Here is a 10,136-nt window from a genome sequence, read left to right as displayed (position 1 = left end):
AAGCTGGTTTAATTGGCAGTTGTGTTTGTGGCCAGGGTGTTATGAAAAGGTTTTCTGTCTCCCTCTGTAAGTTCCCCTGAATATGTTTTCACTCTTAATATAATATTCACTTCATTATTAGCTGAAAGAGGCTCTTTTCAGAGAGGGATTTTTTTTTTTCCTCTCCATCCAAAAATACATTAAACTGCCCTTTCATGCAGCACTGTGCTGAGGTCTGGGATTGTCTACTGGGCGGGAAGTGAGAAACTCAACAGTAAATGGGATTTACACAGAAATTCCTTTCTTCCCCAATGTGCTGGCTGTGTAATGGAGGAAGCGGCTGTTGCTTACAGGGTGACTGGGGATACCTCACCTCCCCCACAGTGTGGTCACTGAGGAGATCCTCCCCAAGCAGACCAGATGCTTCCAGGGGTTCCCAGCGCCCTTGGCTGGTGTTTCCAGGTGCAAACCCCGCTAGCAGAGTTGGGGCCCAGCCACAGGGGTTCCCATGTGTTCCCATTCAGTGCTGAAAGTGTTTCCAGCATCTGCCAGGTTTTGGAAGCTTGTTAAGTGGGTTTGAGGGTGTTGGGTGCAACTGTACCCCAGTATTGCCATCTTCTGTTGCTGCTCTTCATGGCTTTGCAGCTTCCATAAGGTTTTTTCCTCCAGCTTTGAGAAAATCCCTGTAAGCTGCAGAAGCAGTGACAGTGGTATCACATGCAGAGTATCCAGCCTGGCTCAGCCTTTGAGATCCAGGGGAAACAGCTCTGCTTCCCTCTTGTCTGAGTTCCTTGAAGGGCACCCACAAGGCTTGGCACCCATCAGCCAAGCTCTGGGTTCAGTTGTTTGCCATATTTGGGTGGTTTTGCAAGGCCATGCAGCCCCTAGTGCCCTCACTCGATGTCCTCAGCCCAGCCCAGCTGGGAATAGCCCAGACTGGACCTGCCTGTTGGGTCGTGCCATCTCAGCCCTGGCCCCAGCTGCTTTTGGCATGCCCTAAGACAGCAAATCATAGCGGGGGGATGTAGGGGGAACACTGGGTGCGGCAAAAGGATCCCCAGGGCTGGCTCTTGCACTACTGCTGTGGGGCACTGGGGTCCCTGCGGACCCCCACACCTCTGCATCCCTCAAGGAGCTGCTATGAAAACCCAGTGGAGCCCAAAGTACGTTTTCCATTTCCGTAAAAGCAGCATATACACAAATCTACCCTCCCAGGGCAGACACCAGCAGCAGGAGCCTTCCTGAGCTCCATTGCCCCCACTTCCAGCCATCATGGGAAAATCATTAAGGCTCATACTATGTGCTGATAAGTATCCAAGGTCTGTCCTTAACTGGGGACAATTAGTATTTGTTTCAGGATACACTTGTAGCTCCAGAGCTGACAGAAGCATTCCCATCTGAGCAGGGCCTGAGGGAGCTCCCTAGGGATAACACTCCCAGGTAAGGTTGCTCTTGGGAGGGGTCCAGCTTATGCATCCTCAACCCCTCACCTGATCCTGACATTGTCAGGAAAGTGGGAGCTCCCTGATAATCCTGCACTTCTTTTTCAGGTTTTGGGAAAAAATCAGATTGGAGCTGTTTTCTCTAGGGTTTTGCTAGTTTGTCCAGCCCTCCCCATACCCGTTTTCAGTGTCTCCTGGTGCCTCCCCTGCCTCTCCCACAGCGCAGAGCATCCTCTTGTGTAAAACCAAACAGGAACTGGGCCTGACAGGATATGGGGGCTAATTCTGGAGAAGGTAGTAGAGAAGGTTCTGGAGTTATGTAGGCAAAGGAGAACTTCAGATTTTGCACATTTTAGGTCTGAAATTTTTAGGTCTGAAAGCTGAGGGTGAAACACTAACCTGGGTCAGGAATGTGAAGTGCTGGGGGAAAGGTTGTGGTCATTTCAATGTGGAAGGGTCAGGAATACAGTGATTCCCAGCTCTGTTCCCCTTGGTGAGGCCAGAGGAGAGCAATGGTGGAGTCTCCCTAGTCTCATATGTCAGATGTGAGAGGGACCAGTCCCAACTGTGGGGTTAGGAAGACTGGAGCTGATGCAGGACCTGGGCTTGGAGCAACACAAGAAAAGGTGAATGGGGGAACCACTGGGGCTTCACCAGCAGCACTCTCACCCTTGAAGCTCTGGCTTCTCCACAAAACTCTCAGTGCACTCCAAAACAGACTCCCTGCAGCTCGAGGTGCTCCTGGTCCTGCACAGAGGGAGTGGGCAACCAGCTGAGGTGGAACACTGGAGATCCTGCAGCTGGACAATCTGTGGTCTGAGAGTCAGGGGGCTGAGGAGGAGGAATGTGGCCTGGCTGACAGGCATGGGCTTGGTTTTCCATGGCTTCACATTTTCCTTCACTGGAAGTTTGCAGTGAGGGTGGAAAATGTGGTGGGATGGGAGGGGAGTGGGGCTGCTGGGGGCTTTGGGATATGACCTGCCTGCCAGGGCAGAGCTCATGGCAGGGACATGGTACACACCAAAGCCCAGTGGATCTAGGAAGTGTCCCCACTCAGGGTGGTTGGGGACAGGAATTTGGTGGAAAGCAGGGCTGCCTGGCCTTCAGCTCCCATGGGATGGTCTGGCACCTCTGGCGCTGACATGAAATAGAAATGCTACAGAGGTGCCAGAGGTTCTCCACCAGAACATGGAGCATAGGGGTGAACACAGGTTTGCTGCAGTCCTGCAGCACCCTCCCACCACCTAAGGCCATCCCCCATGTCATGCAGATACCTCAAATCCCACTTAGACACCTCACTGCTGCTCTGGAGGTGTCTGCAGCAAACCTGTTACTGGGAGCCATGAGCTGGCTACAGAGACACCTGGACTCACCTAAGAGGGCAGCTGGGTTCTCCCCTCGGTGCTGCCAACACAAATCCTCAGGCAGCCACAGCAGGGTGATAGGATATGACATTTCCTTGGGCCATGGGATGTGGTGTTCCTTCAGGCTAGGCTCTACTGAAAATTGCAGCCCTGGATTTTGGGAGTATGTAGAGTTGGTGGGACCTTCAGCTCTGCCAGCCAGCACCAACACCCTTGCCCGTGGCTCTTTTCGCATGCAACAGGGCAGGATGGAGAGAGGGGAAAGATAACTCAGGGTACCCTGGCCAGGGCAAAAGGAGGAACATGCAGGTTGAACATCAAGGGAAGAGGCTCAGCAGGGCACTCAGAGAGCTGGGATCTGTTGTCTGATGCTGCCCTGTGATGAGATCATGGAATCACGGAATGGTTTGAGTTGGACAGGACTTGAAAGATGATCCAGTTCCAACTTCCTGCAATGGCCACCTTTCACTAGACCAGATTGCTCCAAGCCCCATCCAACCTGACCTTGAACACTTCCAGGGATGTCACCTCTAGCTGTTGGCCTCCCCAGTAAGAGCTTTTGCTCTCCCCATCTCCTCCAGTTACCAGCACATGACAGGGAAATTCTTACTATTAGGAGGGTCAGGAGAGGGACAGTCTGGAGGCACCCCAGAGCTCACCCTAGCACTGCTGGAGGAGCCCAGGGATGGGTGACCCAGCTCACGGCCTTGGTGACACACCAAAAAGCTCATTTCTTCACCTCCAGGCTCCTGCCCAGTGATGCCAGTGAGCTCTCCCTGCAGCTGCTGACCTTTGAAAAAGGTGGTTGGAGAGAGGGAAGTAGCAGAAATCCCTGAATGATTATTTGTTTTGCACAAACTATATTTAGACACCATCAGCAAAACCTTAAAGTGCTGAGTTTGGCTGAATAAATCTGGGAGCTTTGTAATTTTTTTTTTTTTTACCTTCGAGGAGAACAGAATTAACTAGCCAACAAAGAAGCATGTTTTTGTTTGACATACCTGAGGGTTTCTACTACAGGTTGCTGTTTTGAGCTCCTGGTGCGGTGAAGATGATGATGATAGAGCTGACAAGGCACTGCCCCATCTTGTAAAGATACTTTTTGGAAAAGAAAAGGAGCAGCTGGCTCACACACCATGGTGCTACTTGCTTTCTTTATTAAACTTTGTTTTTTTTAATATGGTCAGAGATACTGGCATATTAGGGTGTTTTTGAGATAGAAGTAGGTCACACTGATGCTGCTCCAGTACAAAGTTCTTCCCTGGTGGAATACATCTCTCCAGCTCCCTGCCTGCACCAGTGCTGCCCCAAGGGATGGGTGCCTCAGGGAGCTGGGAGGGTTGACATGCTCCTGATTGGTCTGAATGGGGCTGCAGGGAATGGTAAGAGGTCACCTTGTTTTTCTGGAACACACTTGGATCATCTAGGGTGTAGTTCTTTGCTAGTTTGGATTCCCTGTACCTAAATCCCATCTCACCTAGGGAGAGCAGGATCAAGTCTGAACTTCCCAGTGGAGTGTTTGGGGGACCCAGGCACGTGAGGGGTTTCAGAGCCCATCTGACTAGCTGGTGACAATGAAGAGCAGAGTGACCTATCAGGAACCTCCCATTTGGACATGAACCCAAATCCTGTGGGTGATGGGAGGCAGAGGAGCAGAAGGGCTCAGTGGAGCCAGTGGAGCAGAAAATTCTTCACCTAAACTTGTCAAAATTCTGTGTCCCTTGAGCTGGCCCTGCCAGGACATCAGGCTCTTTGAGAAATAAGGTTCTGGGGAACTCAGGTCATTGAGCTGCAGCTCATCCACAACAGCTACTCTTCCAAGAGGGCCCAGGGAAGGTGAGGATTGCTACAGTTGCACTGTAGCAGCTCTCTGGTGAACGGGTTAGACATGTCTGAGGAAATTCCTCCTTTCTCCTCTGGTGAGGTGAGAGGTGAGGATCTCCTAGTGTTCTCCTCACAGAGACAAGGAGAAGAGATAGTATTCGAGGAGGAATCAACTCAGGGAGGAGGATGCTCATGCCAGATGGTTTGTCCAGAGCAAGGAGTGACCCAGCCTTGGGTGGGAAGCATCAGAATGATGCCTGAACTGCCTGGGCTGTTTCAATGGAATAAAGAGAGTAGTTTGGATTGGAAGGGACCTTAAAGATCCTCTTGTTACAACTTCCTGCCATAGACTGGGATGCCACCTGCTAGAAGATGTTTGGGGCCTGGGAAGAAAGGGAGAAATGCAATCTGAATCCCAGCACTGATAACTCTGTCCAGTAACTGGGAGGAGAAATGCTCACCCAGAGGTATCAGACAGGACAGCATCAGTTGGGGCTGTTCCTGCCTTCTCCCTGCACTTGGGCTCAGCTGTGCTAGAAGAGCTGACACCAACCCAAGATCCCTGGAAAAGCCAGGATTCTTCCTCCTGATCCATGCAGCTGGAGAACCACAGGACCAATGGCACTGCCAGCAGGTGAGGATCTGGAGAAAGCCCTCCATGGATGTGGGGCACCCAGGGGAAGAGACAAGATGACAGAGCCTTGAGGTTGTACTGGAGCCATGTGGTTGGTCTTGGTAAGCAATTGGGCAGCTTGGCCAAGTCAGTGGTGTAATTAAACATTTTCTAGCAGGTTCTAAGAGCCCTCCCCGCTCCTGCAGCACACTGCAGGCTGGGGCTCAGATCTGTAAGGATGTTCCCTCTTCCTAGGAGATGGTTTGACTGTGTCCAGCCTGTGATTCTGTAAAAGCCTGAACCTGTGCAGAGGTTCTTGGCCCATGGCATCATTCAGTGTGACACAGCAATTCATCAAGAAGTGGTGGGGCTGGAGGGGACTCCCACTCTTCTAAAATTGCTTGGGAGAAGGTTTCTCCTCCAGTCCCTGACTGGGCAGTTGCCTCCTGGATTTTGCTGCTCTTTGGAAAGGCATGAGGGACCAGGGAGCATGAACAACCCAGGACACAGCTGCTGTGGGGCATCTCCTGCCCCCAGCCCTGGTGCTGTGGGGCTGAGTCCCAGCCCACACTCTGCCTGGCTCCAGCCTGCCCCGTGCTTCTCTCCTTCGCCTCTGGATCGTATTTATTTATTTATACGGTGAATGTAATAAAACTCCAGCAGGAAACAGAGGCGATTCCCTGCCATTCCCCACAAGCCAGCCCTGGGCCGGGTGAACAAGGAGGCACATTGTGCAGCATGGAGCCTTCTGCCAGCATCGAGCCTGTGGCTGAGGCTGAAGAGAGGGCTGAGTGTGTATGTGAGCACAGGGACCTAGTGCCGGCACCCGCCCCACGATGGGGGATCCTGAGGAAGAAACTTCACTTCAGGGGGCAAGCAGGGCTGGGGAGGGAAAGGGCTCCTGTGCTGGTTTGGGATGTTGTCTGGAAGCACCTCAGAGCCTCCTCCCAGCACAAGAAACCTCCTCAGCCCATCCTTGGGCTGCCAGGAAACAGAGGTGGACACTCAAGATCACTTAGGGGGCACATGGTGGCCCCATGGCCCAGCATGGGGGTGTATGAGCAGCTCTTTCTGGGGCTGAGCCAGCTGAGAGGGGGCCGAGCATGGGGGTGTATGAGCAGCTCTTCCTGGGGCTGAGCCAGCTGGGAGGGAGCGCCAACCCTTCACCTGCCTCTCAGGCAGCTGCTCCAATCTGCAGCTGCTGCCATCAGTAGGGTTCAGAGTGAAAGGCTGCTCCTAAGGCTCACCTGGCTCCTATCCCCCTAGAAAGGGTCTGCAGGTGTGAACGAGATGGCTGAGGGTGGGACATGACTCAATCCAGGTTCACCTTTGATGGGAGAGGTCTCCACTGCTCGGGACAAGTGTCTCATTGCAGCCAGGAGCTGAAAGCAGCCCCTTTTTGCTGCCACCACACTCACCAAGTGAAATACTGTGGGTGAGATGGGCCATGGTCCTTTCTCATCCCTCATTCTCCCAACCACAGCTCTCCTGGGACACACCACTGTCCTCCTGCCCCATACCCTGAGTCCCACAGCTGCATGTGGTCCCCATCCATGTGCTGGTCCCTCAGGCTCCCAGGGATTATAGGGTTAAGGTCATGCCCTGAGCTGTGTGTCTCCTGCCTGCTTTATGTCACTGCTGTGTGAATGGGGATGTCATGGCCCAGAGATCCTGTGGCCAGGGATGGGGAGGGGATGCTGGCTAGCAGCGGGACACACAAGTCTCCAGCTGCAGCGTGATGGGGTGACAAGGCAGCAGTGAGCATCTCTGGTATTGTCACACATGTCAGCCTGCGTCCCTGAGTCCTGGCCACAATGTCCTTGCGCCGTGGGCTGCGTTGTAACCACAAACACCTGCAGAGAACCAGAGGTTAGGAGGTGACTGGGACACTGAGTGGAGACACTGCCTGGGGACACTGTTTGTGCTCCACCAGCTTGTCTGGGGACCAGACCCCAAAATCCTCATCTTCCCCCATACTGCACCTGCCCATGGCACAGAACCTGCCCAGGGACACAGAGATCAGTTGTCCTATGGTGGGCACAGTCTGTTGCACATGCATGTGCATTGGCATCACAGAGGATTGTGCCTGGGGTAGGAGGAGCTTGGACTTGAGGATCACTCCTGGTGATGTTCCTGGTGTCCCCAGTCAGATGGTGGCTGGGGCAGGGGTAATCTGCCTCTCTGATCAGGTGGGTGCCAGCCCACAGCCCCATGGGTTGCTCCCAGGATGGACCCTTCCATCTCCTCACCAGCCCATCCGGCCTGGCACTGGTAGCCTTTTGAAACTGAAGCCACTGACTGGCCTTTTGCACAGCTATTCCTGTGAAATTCTTCAGGAAGGGAAAATTATATCTCCCAGATCCCTGCAGGAATATGCCATCTCCCACCTTCAAGCTGGCAGGGAGGGCATGGGGTGCCTGGAACCCTGACTCACCCTGGACATGGCCTGTCCTCGTGAGGTGGATTCTTCTCCCTGCCCCAGCCCCTGCCTCTCTCTAGGAGCCAGACACTGGTGGGAACTGGGACCACTGGGGATCTGAGGGCTCGGCAGGGCAGAGGCATTGCTGGCATGGAGCCCCTCACCTCCCTGCAACCAGTCCTGCTGCCCTGGCCAAGGCTGGGCAGAGCAGCACCCACAGTCCCGCCACAGTTCCACAACCCCCTGCCAAATCCATTGCCCACTCCCCAGCTGCATCTTCCTATCCCCTGCCATATTACACCCTCCCCTGCCTGCTGACCTCGCCCAGCCTTCATTGCCCTTCCCCAGGTCGATTGCCTCCTCTCTCAATCAATCACCTCCTCCCTTGCCCAGCTCTGTCACTCCCTTCCCTGCTCCATCAGCCTCTCCCAGGCTCTGTTGCTCCTCTCTCCAGCTTCATCACTCCCTCCTCTACTCTACTGCTCCCTCCCCACCTCCGTAACTCTCTTCCCTACTCCTCACTCACCCAGTTCCATTTCCTCATCCTCTCTTCCCTCCCTCTCCCCACATCCATTGCCTCCTCTCTTGCTCCGTCACCCTTTCCCCAGCTCCGCCATGCCCTCCCTTGCGCCACCACGCCCTTCTTTGCTCCGTCACCTCCTCCCCACCTCCACTGCCCCTCCCTGACTCCCACCAGGGTTGTCCCCGTCTCTGGTGCCAGGGGATCCCCCAAGTCTTTCCACCCAGAAAGACACCCTCGCCCCTCCCATGGCTGGCCATAGGGCCACTACTGCAGCCCCCGTGTTCCCCTCCATTCCCTCCCCTTGCCGAGGCTCTCGCACAGTTTTCAGGCGCTGTTGACGGGAAGAAAGGAAATGGGGCAAGGCTCTGCCAGGAACCACAGGCTCCCGGGCTCCAGCGATCCGTCCCGCTCGCCTGCCTGGCCGCTTCCTGGGCAGGATTCCTGTGCAGTTCTGAGAGCCCTTTCTTTCTGCTATTGATCTTGGATCCACAGCGCAGGGCCACTTCCAAGACCATAAATTTCTGTGTTGCCCTACCTGGGGTTCTTGTTTGCACTGTGGAGCTCCCAGACCTGCTGGAGATCTTGGCTTCTGTGCATGGCCGGGATGTCCCCACTCCTGCCCCTCGCCGCTGTCCCCGCGTTCCCCAGATCTGCGGCCACCAGGGACAGGACACTTCTTTATCCGGCACAGGCAGTGGGGCAATGCAAGAGCAAGGCTTGGGGTGCTGGTGGTACCTCCCGATACCCTCTGCCCAGCTCTGGGGTAGGATGAAGCTCCGGGAAGGTCCCTGAGGCTCAGGCAGGGCTCGGGCACCCCGTGGAGTACTGAGGGGTGTGGGGTGAGGGAGGAGCACCCCAAGATGCAGGGCAGAGGTGAGGGGCAGCCACACCTCTACAGGGAGCCCCTTGACTCTAAAAATCTTTGTGTTGCTCTTGGCCAGGCTGCAGTAACAGGAGCCAAGAGCAACAGTTTTACATATTAAAGCAAAATTAAATTAAAATATATTTATTTGTGACCCTCGCCCCCCCCCCCCCCCCTTAACCTTCCATAGTCCAGGTGGAGGGCACTCATGGGGGTCAACCAGGAATGTGGGGCTAGGGTCCTGGATCTCATCCAGCCCCTGCCTGTGCCCACGCAGGACCCTCACTGGGCAGCCAGGGCTGGGTCAGAGACATTTCAGGTTTTCCAAGTGAGGCTTCCCAGCTTTCCTTAGCAAACAGTTCCCTGAAGGGAAGCCTCAGTGGCCAGAGCTGTGCTTGGGGTGCCCTGGAGTGGTGGCAGTGACAGCCTTGGGTCCTTCACCTCACACAGGACACATGTCCTGGGTCTGGGGGTGGAGGGAATAGGGACCCAGGGAAATGTCCAAGCACACTGCAGTTGCCACCTCCATCCCCATCACTTTGCTGCTCAGCCATATGTGACAATTTGTCCCTAGGACTGCACCGCAGCACAAACTACCCCCAAACAGCCATTTCTTAGAGCATGTGGCCCTAACCCACGGTATGAAGCCCCCTGAAGCTGCTCCATGTTTCTGGGCACATGGGACAGTGATTTCTGGAACACCCCAGAGCTGGTGGCCAAGGTGACAAAGCCCTCCCAACATCCCAAATAATCCCAAATATCCTCCAGTAACCCTTTCCCCAGGGCCCCAGAGCCCATTGTAGAGACACCCCATGCTAGAGGGAAATTCCAGGGCGACGCCTTATCTCCCACTCGGTTACATGGCTGATAAGCAGCTCCCATGGAATTTCCCTATAGCGCCGGACTGGGATGTTTGGATGTGCACAGTGGGTGTCAGCGATTAGGGGCCGTGCTGACAGGTTGTTATGCTGTTACTAAAGAAATCACAGGGCTGTGGGAATGCCTGGGAATGGCGGGATGCCCAGACCCCCTGGTGACAGCTAGGCACTGGGTGCCGAGTGCCCCACAGTGCACTCACGGCACCCTGCTGGAATCACCCAGGGGCAGACG

The sequence above is a fragment of the Prinia subflava genome, chromosome 8 (assembly GCF_021018805.1).
Source record: "Prinia subflava isolate CZ2003 ecotype Zambia chromosome 8, Cam_Psub_1.2, whole genome shotgun sequence".
Taxonomy (NCBI): Eukaryota; Metazoa; Chordata; class Aves; order Passeriformes; family Cisticolidae; genus Prinia; species Prinia subflava.
Note: the sequence above shows the minus strand (reverse complement) of the source record.